At 44.5% G+C, this 23,117-nt stretch overlaps 1 protein-coding gene across 2 annotated transcripts in view; it reads left to right on the top strand.

The window, feature by feature from the left end:
- TMEFF1 (transmembrane protein with EGF like and two follistatin like domains 1) overlaps window positions 1-23,117 on the top strand; it is a 294,418-nt gene that overhangs the window by 94,795 nt on the left and 176,506 nt on the right. The window lies entirely within an intron of this gene.

Raw genomic sequence — 23,117 nt, 5'->3', positions numbered from 1 at the left:
CGACTCTCCATTCTCTCCAAATCTCACCCCTCTCTCTCCTGCACTCCTCCCCTTCTCTCCGCTCCCCCCATCCACCCCTCTCTCTCTGTCCACTCCCCATTTCTCTCACCCCAACTCCTCCCCCTTCTCCCACCCCCTTTCTCTCATCCAACACCACCCCTCTCTCTCTCACCCACCCCTTTCTCTCACTCCAACCACCCACCCCTCCCCCATCCCTACCCAAAAATTTGCCCGGGAGCCCGCACATGTCTAGCTACGCTACTGAGGTGGATCCCGGGGCTGAAATTAATAGCTATATAAAATAAATGCCACACGATGGCTTGTTAGAGGTGCGCAGGGAAAGTGACTGTTTCTGTAATGTCTCACTGCGCAACTTTTACTGACTGATGCAGCCTTGTAGGATTCACACAGCGGGAGTCCCATTCAGAAGCAGGTACCCCCGATGTGTTCATCCTGATCAGCCATTACTACCTGCCAAGCACTGAGTCACGAATGCTCGACTTTCGGTCCACGTTCCACTAGCACATATATTGCGGCAGGTTAGAGATACAAGATGTTGTATCTATATTATAGACATTTATGTGCTTTATTGCAGACACAATTAATTCTGAACATGGGCTTTGAACTATAAACTGCCCATTCACTCCATTTGTTCATTTTAATTTGTTTACACCAAAGATTTATATTACATGTGTATCGTGGAAATATAAAAACAGCCAGAAAACAGAAATTTTGCATGTGCGTATGTCTACTTGTGCGTTTGGTTTAATTAAGCCTTGAGACCGGACGTGATGCGTATAAAAAATGGAAGTGACGTCACCGAACGGAATGCAGCCACAAGGCTAAGGCCTCAGGCATGGTCAGCGCTTATGCGCTGACTCGTGCTGAGGCGCGCTTACGCTCGGCACTGAGCCCCTGCAGCTGCAATGATAGCGGCTTTAGCAGGGGCATAGCAAAATTTTACATTTTCGCGCTTGCTGGAGCGCCAATGAGGGCGAACCAGCTCCGTGACGTCACTGGACCGCCCCCCGACATGCCCCCGGGACGGCGCGCGGTCTAAGACCAGGGAAAGCACCCGCTTTTCCTCAGCCTCAGCGCGCCTCCGCCCGGCATCACTTACCATGGACGCGGCCATAGAGACGCCACAGAGACTGTGCTCAGGGCTCCTTCTCACAGACGGTCTGAGTAGACTCTTCATTGCATACGATCAGCTGTTTATCTTACAGTATGTTATTCTGTTATGGCATTACATACTTGTGGAAATGTAAACCTTGTGTTTCCTTATTGTCTTTTACGATCCTTTTGTGCTTAATTTACATAATACTGTATATATAATCTACTATATATTTTGGAAAGTTGTTTGTCTATTTGCTATGCATTTCGACACCTCTTAAGATATTGTTACCACATTTTGCATGATGGTTCCTGAGAGGAGCAGGTTTTTGATTTATGTTTAGATACAATTTAAAACCAGAGACAGAACATGAAACACAGACAGAGCTCTGTGCACATCAATATGAGCTTGCAGGTGTCCTGTATGTTTAGATACAATTCACAAATGACGTGATCCTATCACACAACCCTCAATCTGCCACTTAATCTTGGTCACTCTGAAAATCCAATTTGCAACATTAGCAAAAATACAGAAGCGGCTAAAGTTCTTCAAGAGTGGGAGATCATTTTTTTGGACGAGAGTGTCCCACAAACTCCTCAGAGGCAGTGCAACTATTATGTGTGGAGTTGTTGTTGTAGCGGAAGATTTCACATTAAGAAACTTAAAATGTAATATTTTATATTATAGGCTAAACTTCCTAAAGCAGTAAAATTCAGGGCATTATTGAAAACCCTGCTCTCTGATTGGTTAAAATTCCAGGCATTATCCAATCAGTAATGCCCGGAATTTAAGCAGCAGAATGTGTAGTTTTCAATGTGTTTATTTCCAGCCAATCAGCTTTCAGAACAGCTGAGACAGCAGATTGGTTAGATTGAAGTAACAGCTCTGAGATATGGCAGGGGATTGGTCAAAAAGTATCAGCTTTGACTCCTCCCCCTCCGAGCTGACTGAGATTTTCTGAGCAGATTCAGTTGAATGAGGGGGGGGGGGGGGCGCGGGTAGAGGTGCTGTGTGTGTGTCAGTGTCAGCAGCAGTGTTTATGGGTGTAGCATGTGTGTATAGAAGCAGTTTGTGTGTGTGTGTGTGTGTGTGTGTGTGTGTGTTAGTGTCAGCAGCAGTGTTTATGGGTGTAGCATGTGTGTATAGAAGCAGTTTGTGTGTGTGTGTGTGTGTGTGTGTGTCAGTGTCAGCAGCAGTGTTTATGGGTGTAGCATGTGTGTATAGAAGCAGTTTGTGTGTGTGTGTGTGTGTGTGTGTGTGTGTGTGTGTGTGTGTTAGTGTCAGCAGCAGTGTTTATGGGTGTAGCATGTGTGTATAGAAGCAGTGTGTGTGTGTGTGTGTGTGTGTGTGTGTGTGTGTGTGTGTGTGTGTGTGTGTGTGTGTGTGTCAGTGTCAGCAGCAGTGTTTATGGGTGTAGCATGTGTGTATAGAAGCAGTTTGTGTGTGTGTGTGTGTGTGTGTGTCAGTAGCAGTGTTTATGGGTGTAGCATGTGTGTATAGAAGCAGTTTGTGTGTGTGTGTGTGTGTCAGTGTCAGCAGCAGTGTTTATGGGTGTAGCATGTGTGTATAGAAGCAGTTTGTGTGTGTGTGTGTGTGTGTGTGTGTGTGTGTGTGTGTGTGTGTGTGTGTGTGTGTGTGTGTGTGTGTGTCAGCAGCAGTGTTTATGGGTGTAGCATGTGTGTATAGAAGCAGTTTGTGTGTGTGTGTGTGTGTGTGTGTGTGTGTGTGTGTGTGTGTGTGTGTGTGTGTGTGTGTGTTAGTGTCAGCAGCAGTGGTTATGGGTGTAGCATGTGTGTATAGAAGCAGTTTGTGTGTGTGTGTGTGTGTGTGTAGAGGTGCTGTGTTGTGTGTAGAGGTGCTGTGTATAGAGGTGCAGTGTGTGTGTGTGTATGTTGTGTATGTAGAGGTGTTGTGTTGTGTATAGAGGTGCAGTGTTGTGTGGGGTGTGTGTAGAGATGCAGTGTTGTGCTGTGTTGTGTGTAGAGGTGGGGGGGGGAGTGCAAAGTTTAGTAAGTGGCTGCATTTTTTATTGTGGCTGCAGTGTGTGTGTGTGTGTGTGTGTGTTGTGTTGTGCTGTATGTGTAGCAGCAGTTTGTGTGTGTGTAGAGCTGATGTGTGTATAGAGCTCCAGTGTGTGTGTGTGTGTGTGTGTGTCAGTGTCAGCAGCAGTCTTTATGGGTGTAGCATGTGTGTGTAGCAGCAGTTTGTGTGTGTGTGTGTGTGTGAGTGTGTGTATATGTGCTGTGTTGTATGTAGAGGTGCAGTGTATAGAGGTGCAGTGTTGTGTGTGTGTGTGTGTATGTATGTTGTGTGTGTTTATGTTGTGTGTAGAGATGCTGTGTTGTGTGTAGAGGTGCTGTGTATAGCGGTGCAGTGTTGTGTGTGTATGTTGTGTGTGTATGTTGGGTGTGTGTAGAGGTGGGGGGGAGTGCAAAGTTTAGTAAGTGGCTGCATTTGTTATTGTGGCTGCAGTGTGTGTGTGTGTGTTGTGTTGTGTTGTGTTGTGCTGTTGTATGTGTAGCAGCAGTTTGTGTGTGTATAGAGCTCCAGTGTGTGTGTGTGTGTGTGTCAGTGTCAGTAGCAGTGTTTATGGGTGTAGCATGTGTGTGTAGCAGCAGAGTTTGTGTGTGTAGAGCTGCTTTGTTGTTTGTGTGTGTGTAGAGCTGCTGTGTTGTGTGTGTGTGTGTGTGTGTAGAGCTGCTGTGTTGTGTGTGTGTGTATGTAGAGCTGCCGTGTTGTGTGTGTAGATGTGCTGTATTGTGTGTGTAGAGGAGCTGCTGTGTTGTGTGTCTAGAGCTCCAGTGTGTGTGTGTGTGTGTGTGTGTGTGTGTGTGTGTGTGTGTGTGTAGAGGTGCTGTTTTGTGTGTGGTGTGTGTGTGTGTGTGTGTGTGTGTGTGTGTGTGTGTGTGTGTGTACACAGAGGGGCGGCAGTCTGTGATTTAGATATCTGCAGTGTAAGCGTATATAGAGGTGGTTTCATGTATTTATCTTTTTAGTTTAATAAAAAATCTATTTAACTATACAAAAGTGTCTATTATTTATGAAAAAGTCTAAATTTAGCCTATAATAGTAATAATCCCCTCAGAACAGGGCATTACCGGCCAATAATGCCCTGGCTGGGTTAAAGTCCCTCGGCTTCGCCTCGGGCCTTCAACTCTTCCAGCCAGGGCATTATTGGCCAGTAATGCCCTGTTGTTCGGGGATTATTACTTAATTATTTATAAATCTCACTATGTTCTGGTTTCTTAGAATTCCAGAGCAACTCTGGGTATTCTTAGCTAGTATGTGTGTGTTTGTGTGTATGTGTGTGTGTGTATACAGTCATGTAAAAAAGAAAGTACACCCTCTTTAAATTCTATGGTTTTACATATCAGGACATAATAACAATCATCTGTTCCTTAGCAGGTCTTAAAATTAGGTAAATGCAACCTCAGATGAACAACAACACATGACTTATTATACCGTGTCACACACAGTCACACACACTCACAGTCACACACTCAGTCACACACTCAGTCACACACACACACTCACTCGCACACAGACACTCACTCACTCAGTCCCACACACGCACACACACACTCACTCAGTCACACACACTCACACACTCACACACAGTCACAGTCACTCTGTCACAGTCACTCAGTCACACACTCACAAGAAACAGAGCCGCTCGCGGGAGAGCGGGTGAGGAAGCGCTCCAAATCCCGCTAGACTAAGCGGAACCGGTGCCGGGAGTCCCGCTCCAGGTCCCGATCACCGTGTACAGCAGGGACATCAGAGAGCCGCGGGGGACATCGGAGAGCCGAGGGGACATCGGAGAGCCGCGGGGGACATCGGAGAGACACAGGGGACATCAGAGAGCCGCAGGGGACATCGGAGAGCCAGGGTGGACATCGGAGGGATGTGGGGGGGGCATCGGAGGCATGTGGGAGCATCAGAGGGGCATGTGGGGCATGAGAGACATATAGGAGGGGCATGGGAGTGGGCATGGGAGAGGCATGTGGGTGACATCGGTGGCATGTGGGAGACATCGGGGGCATGTGGGAGCATCGGAGGGTCATGTGGGGCATGAGAGACACATACGAGGGGCATGGGAGAGGCATGTGGGGTAAGATTGAAAAGGAAGGCCGCTTCCATGCGAGCTCATATAGAGCCTAGATGCGCGCCCAAAAAAAATTAAACATTGTCAGCCTGCCAAGTCGCGTCACACCAATCAAATAGGAGGAATTTTTTTGGTTTTCAGCGCGAGCAGGGGAAATTAAACAGAACCACGTGAGCTGCTTGGGCCAATCGCCAGCGAGCAAAATCCAGTCGCCCCTAGCGACCAGGCTTGTCGAACACTGTGTATATATATACAGGCATACCCCGCTTTAAGTACACTCACTTTAAGTACACTCGCGAGTAAGTACATATCTCCCAATAGGCAAACGGCAGCTCACGCATGCGCCTGTCATCACGTCCTGAACAGCAATACCGGCTCCCTACCTGTACCGAAGCTGTGCGCAAGCGGGGAGACTGTAGAGCCTGTTACACATCAGTTATTTACATCAGTTAAGCACATATATGACGATTGCAGTACAGTACATGCATTGATAAGTGGGAAAAGGTAGTGCTTCACTTTAAGTACATTTTCGCTTTACATACATGCTCCGGTCCCATTGCGTACGTTAATGTGGGGTATGCCTGTATGTGGGAAAAAGTGAAGGCTACATTGCTTTACATCTTTTAACCTATTTATGCAATAAATAAATTATACAGTATGATATTTTTGTTTTATTTACAATTGTATGATCCTTTCATTAGTGTTTTTGTTTTCTTAAACTGATTGTCAGTGGCATGCTGCAAGCTGATTGCTCCATTAAATTCATAGGATGTGAGATATTGCTGTAAGCCAGAAGAGATTCGAAAATGATCACTTCCGCTTCTGGATAGGAATTATTACCTCTTGCATTGCAGGTTCACCTAGCTCAGCAGGGGGTTAAATAAATAGGATGGTTGAAGGAGCAATAGCTGTGACAACGGTGCCAATTACAGATCTTGAAGTGCCACGTCCATATTCTTAATATCATTAGTTAGAATAATGACCTGACGTCTCCTAGCACAGTATCTGGCTATGGAGTATTTCATAGCAGCTAATTATTAACGTGCTAATAAGTGCACATTATAAATAGGGTGATGCACATACGCCCATTGTAAAAATGCCAGAGAACACCATGCTTAATTGCTTGCTGGCCATTTCAGAGGAAACACTCTGTATAATTGATCTTCATTAGTTTCTGATGTCTTCAACAGGACATATGAATAGAGCTGTTTACAACACAGAGACAAATTTAAATAGGTTTTCCAAAGCGGGTCTCTCTGGGGGTAAACTACAGGGAAAAGACTGGAAATTATGGGTAGGATTATTATTATTATTATTGTTAATTTGATTTTTTCCCCCTGAACTTTTTAGGTAAAAAAAACACTTTTAGTTTTTTTTTCTTTCATTTTTAGTATATATATATATATATATACACACACACACACACACACACACACACACACACACACACACACACACACACACACACACACACACACACACACACACACACACACACACACACACACACACACACACACACACACACACACACACACAGTATTTCCTGGAACCAGGGTCACGAATGATGTATGATTAGTTCCAGTAAGCTCAACTCATGTCCTCCCTCTTTCAAAGCATGACAAGTCCTTAATGTCTTTCTTAATTTTATTGCAGGATTAGAAAACACAGGAACTTGTAGGTGTAGTGTAGGTAGAGAGTGCTTCTCTATGTGGGATGCTTCTATGGGGTTAGACTATGGTAAGAGAGAAAGGCCTTACCAGGGGTGGATGCAGACAGGTCTGTACTCACTGTAATCTAGGGTGGAAAAGGAAGTGAGGGGCAGGGGTCACACTAAAGGTTGAGTGGGACTGCACTAACTGTCAGCAAAAGACAGGGGAGAACATGGGAAAGTCCATTAACTGGGAGGACTGGAGAAGCTGCAGTAGCAGTTCACTGATTACGTGCTCAGAGGCAAGAAATACAACATTGTTGCATGTTACACATGCACAGTGTGTGTATGCGGAACCAATGCCTGCAGCTGAATTTAAGGAGCTGACAAGCAGAAGGGGGGTCGGGCAAGAATGTGATTCTTGTTCCATGACACAGTATATATATATATATATATATATATACAGTATATATATATATTTTTAATGAAAATTGTCTACCTTTATTTAACCAATAATAGATACATATATTTTAATTATACATTTATTTTAGGCATTTAAAAAACATTTTACATTAAACAAATGTTGTACCACTATATAACTGGAATATGTGGAACATATGTGCAATGCATAACAAAGATAACATCACATTCTCAAACAATGCAAGAGTCCATGTCCACATAGCGATGTGACACCGGCCGGTATCACTGGTATCAAGGTCCCTTGGCCAAGGTTCTTTGGCAAAGGATGCAGGGTGGATGCACAGCTCCAGGTTTGCTGGTTGCACCACAATGTCTTTGTATAAAAGTCTCTGGCACTGTTTCTTTTTAGTCTTGTAAGAGAGCAGTCCTTTTGTCTCTGTAGTTTCACCCACAGAGTGTATCCCCTTGTAGGTATACCAGCCGTGGCAGCCTGTTGCTCTATCACCTGGCGTTTGGCAGAAGGAGAGGGCTTTTGGCCCCTTGTGGGAGCGGATTACTGTCCCTGGAAAACTGGTTGTCGAATGTAATCCAATGAAGGGGGCGTCGTTCAGGGAGACTCCCTGAAGCTGAGCGCTGGGGTTGAATATTACCCAGATTTGATCGGGTTCCTGAGGGTGGTAGGCCCCAGGTGATTGGAGGTACCGCCATTCTTCGCCTTCCTCCATTAGAGGTGCTGACTTTGCGTGGCCGGTAAAGAATATCTTCTGGATGAAGACCACAAAGTTGTTTTTGGTCTCTGGTTCCCTTTGTAGGCCGCAGAGGTGCGAGGTGAACCTAGAGATGGCATGTTCTCCATTGTTTGGGAAGCGCCTCCTTGGTGAACGGAATGGTAGCGGAGTCACCCGACTGCTTAGTCCGTCTTTAGAGAGCTCCTTGACTGTTAACTTCGGGAATCCTCTATCTTCCCTTGATGGTGTTTGTTTGTCATCGTTCCTTGTTGTCTGGAACGCTGTGCACCGTAGTTCATCGGTACATTTCTCTTGCACGAGAACATCTCCGCGTAGTTTGGTGAAACGCTTTTGTGTTTCTTTGTTGACTGCCATCGGGAGGTTGTTTTCTCCCTGGACATGACGAAGAACAGTCTCTTTTGTCCTTGTAAATCCTTTTGGGAAATGTCTCTGCAACTGTCCCCTCTTACGTGTTTGAACGAACAGTCCTTTTGACACTGTAGCTTCGCCTGTGAGCGCAATCTTTTGCGGCTATGCCAGCCGTGGCAATTGGTTGCTCTGTTGCTTGATACTCTGTGGGGAGGAACAACTGTACGTCTTAATTGTGCCCTTGCTCGCGGGAGCATTGTCTGATTGTTTGTTGTTTTTAGGACGATCCCTTTGTCGGTCACCTTTGGGAGGTTACTCTCTTCCTTCGGTGGAATCGACTCATCATCCTTGGCTGTCTGGACTGCTGAGCATCCTAAGCCATTGTCGCATCCCATCGGCGTGAGGGTGTCTTTGTTGGTCTTAGGGGTATGACCTTGTCTTTCCTCTTCACTTGGCCCTTCGGTCACTTGGAGATGGCCAAGACATGGTTCAGAGAGAGATGTGTGTCCACATTCTGTCACCTCCGTTCTGCGGGCATCAACATAGTCTTGCCCGTGCTCTTTGTTAGTGCACGAGTTGCCCACTATCACCCATCCTAGGTCGAGTCTTTGGGCGTATGGTGCGTTGTGGGGTCCGTTGTGCTGTTTACGGACTTTATGTACCCTCATGATGTCCCTACCGAGCAGCAGCAGGATCTTGGCGTGTGTGGTTGGCTATTCCTTTGAGGTGGGGGTAATGGATTGCCACGTCTGGTATGGGTATCTCGTCCCTGTTTGTGGCCATGTGGTTGCACTCGATGAGTGTGGGAAGGGGCATGTTCACTTTGCCGTCTATTGAGCATATGGTGTAGCCATTCACTCTTCTCCCTGTGGTCTCCATTTGCCCTGCGCACGTTCTGAGAGTGTAAGGAGAAGCACCATCTTGTATGTTAAACATGTCGAAGAACTCTGACCTGACCAGTGATCGGTTGCTCTGGTCGTCGAGGATTGCGTACATCCGAATAGCCTTCTCAGGTTGTTCCTGGGGGTGCACTGCGACAAGGCATATTTTGGAGCAGGACATTTTGTCACCTTCTTTTCCGCAATCTTCGGTGCGCTGAGATGTGACGGATGTTGACTCTCCTTCTTCTTTCTCCCCGCCATGCTCCGCTATGGAGGATGGGTTCTTGAGTTGGTGGAGTGTCATCGCCTCTGGGTGTAACGCAGTCACGTGCTTGTCACTCTCGCACACTGTGCATTTGACCTCTTCCTTACAGTCCCTGGCTAGGTGAGTCGTGGAACCGCAGCACTTGAAGCAAACTCCGAATTCTCCAAGTAACCTCTTGCGTTCCTCTAGGGACTTCATCCTGAACCCAAAGCACTTGTTGAGTGGGTGTGGCTTCTTGTGTATGGGACATTCCCTGTTTGGGTCCCTTGGTTCCTTGTCTCCGGCGACCGACTGATCGGGAGTAGTTTGGGTCATGGGAGGCACGTCCGTCCTGCTGGCCGAGATGGGTGTTTGGGGGTTACCATATCTCGTCGCTGGTCTCTCGTTCTTCAGGCTGCTCGCACTGTATGTGGTTTGCGCACCTAAGATGAAACTGGGATCGTTCCTTGTCCTTGCCGCTTCGCGGATGAAGCTCACGAAGAATGAGAATGGGGGGAAGACGACTTGCTTCTCCCTTTTGTATTTGGAGCCTTGTGAGATCCATTTTTCTTGGAGGTTGAAGGGTAGCTTCTCCAGGATGGGTCTCACTCCACGAGCTGAGTCTAGGGCGTTGAGACCTATTAAGGAATGGTCTTTCCTCACGAACTCCATTTCTTGCAGCAGGTCCCCGAGCTCTCGTAACTTCGAGTAGTCTTTATTCGTGATCTTGGGGAAGCTCTCGATTCTTTTGAAGAGTGAATCCTCGACTGCTTCGGGGCTGCCGTAGGACTCTTCTAGCCTTTCCCACACTAGGTCAAGACATACTTGGGGTTGATGCGCGTTTGCCGTCCGAAGTCTCTGCGCTTGCTCCCTGGATACGTTCCCCAGGAACTTGACTAACAGGTTGAGCTCTTCCCTTGCTGAGAAGTCCAAGCTGTCGATTGCGTCTTTGAACGTCCACGTCCGGTAGTTCTCAGGGCGGTCGTCGAAGCTGATGAGTCCTGCGTGCACCAAGTCGCGCCGGATCATGTACTTGACTATGTCTTTCAGACCTGAGACATCGGCGCGTTTGTCCCGTTCTGAAGTAGTTGCTGGGAGGGTCTGTGCGGTCGCCTCTTCCTTGGCATGGACGCGTGATGACTGCTGGCCAGTGTGAGGGGCTGTTTTCTCCCGCGTGGGTGTACCTGGATTGCGAGCCTGTTGTGGTGCATCCGTGTGCGCGCTGGCGTGTGGATCACTGTTGCGGCTGTGGCTATCCCAGGCAGCATGTGCCATTGATGGAGCAGCGTCTTCTCCTCGTGGTCCTAGCGAGTCTTCGGTATCTGTGGAGTCGCTCCATCCGTGTTGAGATGGTGCGCTGGTGTTCACGCTGAAGAGGCTCCTGACGTAGTCTTAAGTGCGTCGGGCTGGATCCTCTGAGGCAATCCGTCTGTAGGGTTGCTCCCCGCCATCCTGTTGCGCGGCTGCCTCTAGGACTTCAGCTTGGGCTATGGCGGCGGCGGCTTCCTTCTCTTGATTAAGTGCCTCTAGATCCGCGTCCAATTCGGCCTTTTTACGCGCCGCGGCAGCGGCGGCATTTGCAGCGGCGGCATTAGCAGCGGCATTGGCAGCGGCGGCAGTGGCAGCGGCATTCTGCTCCTCCTCTTCTACGCTCGCTCTTTCTGTCCTTACGGCTGCCTCTCTGCGACTATATTCAGCCCTGGCACGTGCGGCCTCTGCGGCGGCTCGTGCCCTGGTAGCGTTTGTGCTTGCGCTGGACGCGTTAGACTGCGCTGATCTTGCTGACCTTGATGAGTGCCTGGATGTGCTTGAGCGCTGCGATACGGTCTCCAGGAGGAGCTCTTTTCTCTCGCTTTGGGCGTCTGAGATGGCGGTCTGCACGACGCCATCGCGCTCCAGGTCAATCGCCTTTTGCAGGTCGCGTTCCCGCGTGCTGTCTTCTGTGTTAGTTCTTGTCAGATAGGTGAAATATGCCTGTGACAGCGTTATGTAACGTCTATGGCTTGACTTAATCTGAGTGATAGCTTGCTTAATCTGGGTTTCTTGATCGCTAGCACTTGCGACATTACTTATCTCATGATCAGTGTCCTCCCAGGCCTTCTCTAATTTAGCGCGGTGCACTTCAACGTCAGTTTCGTATTTTTCGCGGGCCTTTTGTGTCAGTGCGACTGCCCGTTTGGGCCTTGCGCCTGCCTGCGCCCGTTGCAGTTGCGCAGCGGTCTCTGTGTCTGAGTGATCACTCCTGCGTGATGTCTGGTGAGGCTCTGAGTTCTGCCATGCTGTAGGTGTGTGTAGGCCTTTTGCCAGTGCGTGTGGCGTGCGGTCTTTTACCTTGTCAGCGAAGGGCGTCTGTCTCAGATGGTGCCGAGCGGTGTCCTGCAGCGTGCAGCGTTGGGGTAGCTGTACTTACAGGTGTCCGTAGGCTCCTCACTGTGGGGCTGAGCAGCGGGTGGACTCAGACAGAGAAAAAGACAGTTAGTAATTGTGAGAGAAGCACTGTTTGTTGCAAGGCTGCTGTGCAGTTTGAGCTACTGGTTGTCTGTGAAAGCTGCAGACTGTTTGCAGTTTTAGCTACTTGGTGCTTCCTTTGTGTGGTGTAGAGGTTGCTCTGTATAGCTGTGTAAGCTGCTTGCTTGTACTGCTGTAGAGGCCACTCTGTATAATGGAGTCTGGAGTAGCAGCTCCTGTTAGTGTCTGTAAGGCACACGATAATCTTTTCACTGTTCTGTTTAAACTGCTGCTTGTTTTGCAGAAAGCTGTAGCAGTTTGCTGTATAGCTGTGTAGAGCTGCACTTTTGTAGCATGAAGGCTGTGAGTGATAGCTTCTGCGTAGACCTCTAATACACGGTCTCTCTCTTACTTTCCTGGAACCAGGGTCACTAATGATGTATGATTAGTTCCAGTAAGCTCAACTCATGTCCTCCCTCTTTCAAAGCATGACAAGTCCTTAATATCTTTCTTAATTTTATTGCAGGAGTAGAAAACACAGGAACTTGTAGGTGTAGTGTAGGTAGAGAGTGCTTCTCTATGTGGGATGCTTCTATGGGGTTAGACTATGGTAAGAGAGAAAGGCCTTACCAGGGGTGGATGCCGACAGGTCTGTACTCGCTGTAATCTAGGGTGGAAAAGGAAGTGAGGGGCAGGGGTCACACTAAAGGTTGAGTGGGACTGCACTAACTGTCAGCAAAAGACAGGGGAGAACATGGGAAAGTCCATTAACTGGGAGGACTGGAGAAGCTGCAGTAGCAGTTCACTGATTACATGCTCAGAGGCAAGAAATGCAACATTGTTGCATGTTACACATGCACAGTGTGTGTATGTGGAACCAATGCCTGCAGCTGAACTTAAGGAGCTGACAAGCAGAAGGGGGGTCGGGCAGGAATGTGATTCTTGTTCCATGACACAGTATATATATATATATATATATATATATATATATATATATATATATATATATATATATATATATATATATATATATATATATACAGTATATATATATATTTTTAATGAAAATTGTCTACCTTTATTTAACCAATAATAGATACATATATTTTAATTATACATTTATTTTAGGCATTTAAAAAACATTTTACATTAAACAAATGTTTATTCCTTGTAAAAGTATAAGCACATTTCTGATAATTTTTTCCGGTAGGTGTTTTGCTAGTAGATATATAAAAAAAAGTAAACCCTCCACAGCACAGCATACAGCAAATGAAAAGAATTATGATTAAGACTTGTGAGCACATTCACATGTCTCAGACAGGTCTGGAACCTGCTTTTCACCGTTATCTCCCAGCATACAGTGCTGCCACTGCAGCCAGGGATTCTGCGGAATGACATGTAAATGAGCACTTTTTTTCACCCACCATAACTTATCTAAGATGTGGCTGAAACCTATCCCAGCTTCAATTGGCAAAGCCAGTATAACCAGCCTCACACCAATGAGATCCAAAAGGTCACAACATCTGTATGTGAGTAGGTAATGGTGCCTATCGTGAAGAGCGCAAAGGGGGACGGGTATAGTCCCCAAACATCACGATGCACTGGCATCACAAACTTTTCCCAGTACGGACACTGTTAATCAATCCATGGTTTTATTTCCCACGCACTCGTTGCTCCCCGAGCCTTCTGGCTAGGGGGGCACGACAATTTTAAACCTACCGGGCCATTTTTTTGGTCAGGGTGCTTAACTGCACGTGACACGGAGCACTTGGTGCCCTGCTATGGTCACTGTAGCAGGCTGCCTCTTTTGCACTAGCACTTATTTTGTTTTGAATGGGTTGTGTGTGATGTTTTTTATTTTGTGGCACGTTTTGGTGGTTAGTTGACGTCTCTCCCTGAGAATAAAAGACCCTGGGTTATTAGGCTTTGTCCGAAAGACAAACGTCTTGGACTTTCTTGGCTGGCATTCTGGCCGAAGAAAGGATAAGAAGTGGAAGCTGGATTTTTTCAAATGAAGGCGTCAAGGACACTGAGAATCATCCTGGCCATCTGGCTGAAGAGAATCGGGGAAAAGTAATAGGACTTGCTGGACTCCGGAAAGGCAATCACAAGTAGAAGCACCCAAGTCACTACGGTGGCTTGAACACAGGACACACTCGGGCTAAAAAAAAAAAAAGAATGCTGTATGTGAGTAGGTTTACTGGCTTTGCACTTAACTCAGGCTGTGCTGAAAGGCTGTGTAATGCAGCAGGCATAAACTCATAGGGGTTCATATCAATATGGACTTGAAGCAAAAGGTGACCATTTGTGCTCATTTACATGTCATTTCCCAGAATCCCTTGTGATTCTTTTCATTTGCTATAGATTGATAGATAGATACACTCAAGTGGTTATAAACTTAATTTAAAATAATATATAACTAATGAAAAATGGAGTTCAGTCCAAGTGGATGAGTGTAATCACTCCTGCTGTCTGCTTGCTGCTTCTTGAAGGAAGGAACCCCTGAGTCTCCTCAAATTAGTACTTGTGTATATGATAGAAGCGCATAGGAGACCAGCAGCATGAGAAAATGGCCCAACTTTAATAACATAATAGATTTGATATAGTTAAAAGCAATGGTAATGGCACTCAAAGTGAGTGTCTGTCTAAAGAATGCTTATCCTCATGGATAGTCCAATCAGCAGGGAAGCTCCGTTAGCTACTGTAGTGCCGACGAGTATTCTAAAACCAATCTGGGGCAATCACCAACAAAACCCAGGTACATACTGGTTACATGCTGGGTACATGCTGCAACATTTCTGCAAACAGACTAATGGCCCATCGGATTAACAGCAGGGGTCCTTGGCAGTCTCATTCAAACTGAATGGGACTACCAGGGACCCTGCTGTGTTAATCCAATGGGCCATTAGTCTCTGCAGAAATGTCACTGAAATGTTGCAGCATGTACCCAGCATGTACCTGGGTCTTGTTGGTGATAGCCCCAGATTTTCCAAGGCAAGTTTAAGGAAAGTGTTAGAATACTCGTCGGCGCACCTGTATGTTAGTCCTCCGCAGGCTTGTAGGTGAAAGAGACAAGCGCAAGAGAAATGCCAATTGTGTAATATTGTTTTGTATTGCTTTCCTCAAAGTAAGGTAAGAATCACACTCACATAATGCAAATTCAAACAAGCATGTTTAAATATGTTCACTCATCTGAAGGTTTCCTCGTCTCCTGTTTGTTGGATGCTGGAGTGACTGCTGGGGCCGACGACACCGCTCCTTGCACACTACTCCCAAGAGACCTTGCATCATGGACGACGGATAGCTGACAGGGTCATCCAATAACCCAATGCGTTTTGTGGATGTACCACTTCCTCCGGGGGTCATGGTTTATAGGCATACTTTATATAGTGTGCTGGTCACATGACATAATGGTATAATTATCGGTTAATACCAATATGTGATTTAGATTATTATTAAAATTGTAAATAGGTAGTTATGAGTAATTGTAACTAATATATTTATTATAGGAATGTTTATCTGACTGATATTTCTGTATGTATTATTAAAATTGCAATATGTAATAATAGGTATTTGTAAACATAATAGCAAATGTATAATACTAATACATCTGTAGGGTGGGAGCAGCTGGATCAACGCGTTATCGATTATGCAATCAGAAAGTGGCCTTCTCGTCTTCGGCTGTGCTTTTCAGCAGAAGGAGGGAATTTTGAACACACACTTTGAACCATACTTTGAACTCAAATTTTATCGTAATCTTAGTTTTCCAGATTAGATTACAACAGTTTAACACATTTACGAGCTGTGAAGGAAAAAACTCCTATTTCTTGTTCAATGAACATGAACCTAGTGCAGAGTATCTGGTACTTGTTGACCTAATACAGTGACATCAATTTAATTAACATCATTTAATCTACATAACAGACCTACAATTGTGTACATTTTCATGGGGATTGAGCGAGAAAAATATGAGATATGATGAAAAATTCAAGGGTCCTTTATTTCCTGAACGCAGTGTGTTTGTGGGTGTTTGTGAGTGTGTGTGTGTGTGTGTGTGTATGTACCGTATACAATATATAATATAATATAATATATAATGGTGTAACTATTTTCAACCCTTCTGTCAGGGTTTTTCATTAAACTGTGAGTGTCAATCAGAGCAGTATCGCACGGAAACTCCCGTTGAAGTAAAAGGGAGTTTTCATGCGATTGTACCCTGATTGGCACTATCACAGTTTCTTGAATAACTCCATATATGAGAACAAACTAGCAATATTTCTTCAAACCCTTCTCTATGTACAACTATTACATTTTTTCACCTTCCATTTTTTTGTTTATAGTCTTAATTTTGGCCTTTGAAAAAATATTGAAAAAATAGAATTACTGTACCTGTTACTTACATCATTATCAAATGATTGTAACATTTTTACCCAATAGTTGTTTTCTGTCCGGCAATGTAGAACTGCACCTTTTAAATATGCTATTTATAACCCCATATCAGTGTTTCCCAACTCCAGTCCTCAGGGAACCCCAACAGGTCAGGTCTTAAGGATATCCCTGCTCCAGCACAGGTGGCTCAGTCAAAATGACTAAGCCGCTGATTGACCCACCTGTGCTGGAGCAGGGATAGCCTTAAAGCTGCAGTTCAGTCTTTTTTTTTTTTAATTTATTTTTTTACTTCAATAGTTTCATGTGGGCAATCTCTAATTACCTAAAGAACTGTATAGCTGCCAGTGAATTCGTTCTCCATGTATTGATAGGCAAAATTTGGTGACATAATTAGAGCTGGCATATGTTTTTCTTCTGCTTCTGTGTCTCAGTGGAAGCTCATGAATATTCATGAGCACTCCTGCACTGACATGTGCTAGAGGGAGGGCAGGGCTGACAAAGGGGTGTGCCAGGGCTTGTGACAGGACATGAAGGGGCAGTGCCTTAGCAAATGGCTGTTAAAATAGAATACAAGAAAATTGGTCTTTCAAAGTTGTTTTTTTTAAAACAGAAAATGCTAAAAGTATTTTTTCTTACTACAGAACTGATTTATTAAAAAAACACACATGCAGGATATTGACTGAACTGCAGCTTTAAGACCTGACCTGTTGGGGTTCCCTGAGGACTGGGGTTGGGAAACACTGCCCTATACTAACCTTCTGGGTGCAGCAGGGTGACAGACACATTTTTTTTTGTTACCTGCTTCTTTCCTTTGCAATTGATTTTATGTAGTTATATAGATAAACAATACTGAACATCACACGTTCATCAGCCAAGTTCTTATGACGGTATAATTTACTGAAGAATTGCAATCTGTCATTTTTAGATCTAGATTTTCATCTACCAGCACATGCCATATGTTAACCAACGCGAGTCTTTTTTTTTTTTTTTTTAAGGCACTTCTCATAACCACAATTCAATATCCACAGCATGTTTCAAACGAGTATGCAGCATGAGAATGAAGGGGAAACTATGCAAAAGCCAGATGATTCTGCTAAGCATGCGAAAAGGACACTTCAAATAGCTCTGTAATGGGAGGAAAAGCTCCTCGAACTACTCACAATGTGAATGTAAAGTGCTGAAATAGGATGTCAGCGGCAACTGTTTGGAAAAGATTTCATTTCGTTGCCACATGTAAACTTGCCTTTTCTTCTGGGTAAGGCCATTCGTGTTTTCTTTAGGATTTTCGTTGTTGCCGTTATGGCAACAAATTCTGCATCACTTTGCTTTATGATTAATGGACGGTTACTGGAAGGAAATGAGGGGCGGGAAACTTTAAATCAATTCAGTCTTGAAGGACAGGGATGGAATGACATTCTGGAAGAGAAGCGATTGCCAGACACAGCATTGCTGCCTGTCAGTCATTTTGCTTTTATACTGTTACTATAGTACTACTACCCTACTGCAGTATTACTGTTACTGTAGAATTACTAACATGCTAATATCCTATTTAAAGTGGCACTTACTTCCTTTATTGAATGCAAACCAGATATATATTTAAAATATACTTACCATTTATGTCTTTTGAATGGCCTAATTACTGAACTTGGAAGTAAAGGAAATGAAAGCACATATGTCAATGTCCTGTTGGTCAAAACAAGGATTACTGATGTTATTCTTCACAATATAAAGTGGCATTACTTGTCCAGTTCTTGTATGTTTTTTGTAAATGCATTAGATGCCGACCTAAATGATATATATATATATATATATATATATATATATATATATATATATATATATATATATATATACACTACCGACACACTTAATCCGAGCAGGGCTAGTTCCGCAAGCCGGGGGATGCCCCGGCTTGCTAGCCCCACTCCCTCGGCGTGCGGTCACGCGTCATCGGGTGCCAGCGCCCCCTGCACGCGCTGGTTTCCCGCGATATGGGGGACGGCGGCAGGGGGTTCCGGGGGACCCGGCGGACCCGGCAGCGGGAGGGAGAGCGCCCCGATCGGAGGGCGCTCTTCCGCTGCTTCGGCGCGCGCCCGGCACCCTCCGGCGCGCGGCAGGTTACTGCTGCGGCCGAGAACGGGCAAATGCTCGCATAAACTCGGCCGCAGCAGTATATATATATATATGGATTATTGTAGCATACTGCTAACAGGCCTCCCTGCCTTACACCTTTCTCCTTTGCAATCTATACAAAAGTCGGCTGCTAGAATAATTTCTTCCAAAACAGTCTCTACTCATTTCCTCCTTAAATCCCTCTCCTGGCTTCCTTTCAAGTTTCTGATCACCCATAAAGTTCTCCTCCTTACCTTTAAGGCTCTCCAGTCATCTGCTCATCCCTACATATCAGCTTTGATCTCTCTTTATGCCCCTACCTGTCTCCTGCATTCTACCCACAAATGTCTCCTCTCCACCCCTTTCACCTCTATTGCTCTCTCTCGCCTTAAACCTTTTCCCACACTGCCCCTTACCTGTGGAACTCCCTCACACTCTCTCACACTCAGTATACGCCAAACACCCTTTCTCCCCACCTTTTAGACAAACCTTAAAACTCAACTATTAAATTAAGTGTTCCAATAGCCTAGGTCAGTGGTTTTCAACTTTTTTTGATTAAGAAACCCTATAATGATTTTGTGAAATTCTGAGGAACCACAACCCTCTCTAGTAACACATCTGAGATCAGATGCATTGTGAGGAACCCCAACCCTCTCTGATACGGTGTCTGAGATCCGATGCATTGTAAGGAACCCCAACCCTCTCTAGTAGGGTGTCTGAGATCAGATGCATTGTAAGGAACCCCAACCCTCTCTAATAGCGCGTCTGAGATCAGATGCATTGTAAGGAACCCCAACCCTCTCTAGTAGGGTGTCTGAGATCAGATGCATTGTAAGGAACCCCAACCCTCTCTAATAGCGCGTCTGAGATCAGATGCATTGTAAGGAACCCCAACCCTCTCTAATAGCGCGTCTGAGATCAGATGCATTGTAAGGAACCCCAACCCTCTCTAATAGGATGTCTGAGATCTGATGCATTGTAAGGAACCCCAACCCTCCGTAATAGTGTGTCTGAGATCAGATGCATTGTAAGGAACCCCAACCCTCTCTAGTAGGGTGTCTGAGATCAGATGCATTGTAAGGAACCCCAACCCTCTCTAATAGCGCAGCTGAGATCAGATGCATTGTAAGGAACCCCAACCCTCTCTAATAGGATGTCTGAGATCCGATGCATTGTAAGGAACCCCAACCCTCTCTAATAGGATGTCTGAGATCAGATGCATTGTAAGGAACCCCAACCCTCTCTAATAGGATGTCTGAGATCAGATGCATTGTAAGGAACCCCAACCCTCTCTATTAGCACATCTGAGATCAGGCATTGTAATAAACCCCAACTGTCTCTAATAGTGTGTCAGAGATCAGTTGCATTGTAAATTCTTCTATATATGGTCTAAAAATGCAGGAAACCCTTTAGGGATGCCCGGGGAACCCAAGGGGTTCCTAGTAACCCCTGTTGAAAAACAATGGCCTCGACTCATTACTGCTGTCCCACACTTACAGTCACCCCTACCATTTACTGCACTTATTCCTTCACCTGCTGTCTCTGTAAGTTTCCCATCATACCACTTGGATTGTAAGCTCTCCGGGGCAGATATTTCCTCTCCTATTGTCTGATATTATTTGTTGCGCTTATTGTTCCATAATTCCCTGTACTATATTGTCTCTCTTGTAAAGCAATTAGTACAGCTATGGGCGCTATGTAAATAAAGATATACATACATATTAGAGAAAAGAATAGAAAACAAACATTTTAGTGTAATGTTTACATACTGTACGGCTCCATAATAATGATGATAATTATGATATTTTTCTACATTGCCCAAATATTTTCTACAATTACCCTTAGACATTGGCAACTATGCAAATCACTGCCTGTCAAACCATCTGGTAAAACAAACCAATAGAACATCCCCTAGGCCTTTTCAACTAGAAGCTTACAGCCTAGAAGTGGCACACGGGTATTTAGCCAACACTGCCAATGAGTCCAGTTAGGCAGCAGGAGAAATCATTGGTAATGATGCACCGTGAACTAAAGGCTCGCAGAAAAGGATGCAAATCAGAGGGAGACAAGGCATAGGATGCTTTGTTGCTCTCTTTACCTTGTATTTTATCTTCAGATTTTAGCGTAAAATCCTCTGAAATTCAAAGGGAATTGATAAAGCAAATCTTCATATGCAAATATTGTTGCATACTGTATAACAACAGTACATAAGGATAGCATAGGGAAGCACTTGATACCTTGCACTAAATGGTGGTGCTTTTTATTTTCACAGTGCATTCACACCACATTCAGCATGCAAACCATTATCCCCTAGTGACACTAGTGGTAAAGTGTCACTTCTTCTTGGAAGTGGGAGAGCCTTGCCAATTAAAGGGAATGGACTGCAAGGTGTCTTGTAACTTAGCACCGCTTAGTAAATACTATACATGTCTTCACGCCACCAATGGGACAATATTGATGTGTAAATGAGAGCAAGACTCTATCGCTTCAACTTTCAAAGGAAAATGCACCACAGGATCAATATACTGTTAAATGTAGATACTGATATATGAGTACAAAAGTGCTAACGGCAAATACATTCAAGGATGATCCAGTGAGGATCAATAATAGTAACTAATGAATGAACACAGTGTCAGCATTTCTACTTTATTCATTCCATGAAAATGGTGTTATAAATATTACCGCATGCCAGAATATCGGCAGAAAAACCCAAATGTCTCGGCCAATACGTGGCTGCTTTTTAGCATTCTGATGGTGGACAGTGAATGTCTTCATCTGAGTTTTCCTGCTTTCTGTTTAGTACGCAGAAGAGTTGATTAAACTGTTTATTTGTGATTGAAAATAGTAACATTCAGTTTACACACAATGTAAAAATGAGTTCAATAAATAACATAAAACGAGGGGGGGGGAAACACCAGTGTTTTATCCATTTCTTGGCAGTGGTATTGGCAGCATGAGGATGAGCAAGACATGGTCCACCCATCCTCCGAGTTACGGGTTAATGACGTTCGACCAAAGGGTCTTCTGATTCTGATTCTGCAGAATAATATTATGCAGAAGAATTGACTATAAAAATATATGGCGCAGAAAAAAAAACATATCTTCAGTTGCATTTTAATATTGGTAAAATCTCTTTCATTAATAATTCCGCCGTAAAATATTTATTGCATTAGTAGCCATACATGATATTGTACAGATGCTTTATTTGCACAGGAAGCATGCCTGTCTGCAATGAGATATGATTGTGAATGTGTGTCAATGCGTACATGCAGGCAACAACTGAGTTTTATTGTTTCATTGGTAATCTTTATTAAACATTTTAAGTCATTTTATTAAAACATTCTAGAGAAAAGTTATTTTTTTTAAAAACTTTTTCTGCTTTCAGTTAATGATAGATTCTAACGGCACTCAGCAATATAAGCACAATGTGATTCTTAATGAATACATCAGTAGTTCTCAAACTGTGGACCATGGACCACCCATGGTCTCTGTAGATTTTACTGCTGGTTCTTATCTTGAAGACAATAAAAATTCATTTCAGGCTGTTCTGTCATGAAGTTTGCGTATTTTCTATTGCTACTAATGGCTGATTTTTAGGTACAGGTGCAGTATTTATTTAATATTTGTTTTCTGTATATAACCCTGCCTGCCTGGCTCATAAGGAGTCTACATCGTTGTGCAAAGGTTGGCTACTCAGCATGGATTACCTTGACTCAGGGTGCTGGATTCAGGCGGCTGGGCGATGAGGTAGCAAGGATGTATAATAATGGGTGCCAGGAACTTTTGTAGTATGACTGTCATTTATTTGTGTACCCAAGCACAGGGACCACTCATAAACTTATTGACAATGTTGCACTGTATTTTTTATAGCAGACATAGATGAATATGATGCTTCAATTAGTGCCCACTCTAGATACTCAAATGGAAGTACATTGACTTCGTTGCTCTAATTAGGTGTGGGACCCGGCCTACACTTTGTTTCGGGATCATTATTGGTATTACCCCCATTACACTAGGGTGACTAGGCCAATACAGGAATCCTATCTGGTCCTTTTCAAGTGACCCAATACCTTTGGCCTGTTTGGGAATTGCCACTTCCATACAGACTGCTGCAGGATAGTAATGCAGATCCGCAGATAGAGCCGATCCGCCGACACCCAGGAGCCCTCTTTTCTGTGGCATGCCAATTTCTTATCTCTTGGATATTCAGAACTCCATTAGCCTTCTTCTAGGAACCTAACTTAAAGGGGCACTGTCCCTATCTACAACATAATAAAACAGGGGGGCTTGATCTGTGCTATTACTTTATGATCATACCTATCTTCTCTCCCCGAGGCTCCTTTCTTCCTATTCTCTGGGAACCTAACCTTCTCGAACCTTTCCCTCCTCTATATACTCTCCTTGACGTGTGACGCCCAATACACTCCAATCATTTAGTAACCCCCCTCCTAAGTCACATCTAAAAGATTAGTAACACTGAAGCAATCTGTGATTTTAAACACTTGAGAGCATTAGGAATAGATAATGCATGCAGTAAAAGATAAATTCACTAAAACGTTTGGCATCACATAAAATATATATATATATATATATATATATATATATACACACACACACACACACAGTCTTACATCACTAACATTCAGGGACCATGTA

This window comes from Ascaphus truei, chromosome 2 (assembly GCF_040206685.1).
Source record: "Ascaphus truei isolate aAscTru1 chromosome 2, aAscTru1.hap1, whole genome shotgun sequence".
NCBI classification, from domain to species: domain Eukaryota; kingdom Metazoa; phylum Chordata; class Amphibia; order Anura; family Ascaphidae; genus Ascaphus; species Ascaphus truei.
The sequence above is the reverse complement of the archived record's forward strand: the minus strand, read 5'-3'. Positions and strand labels throughout refer to the sequence as shown.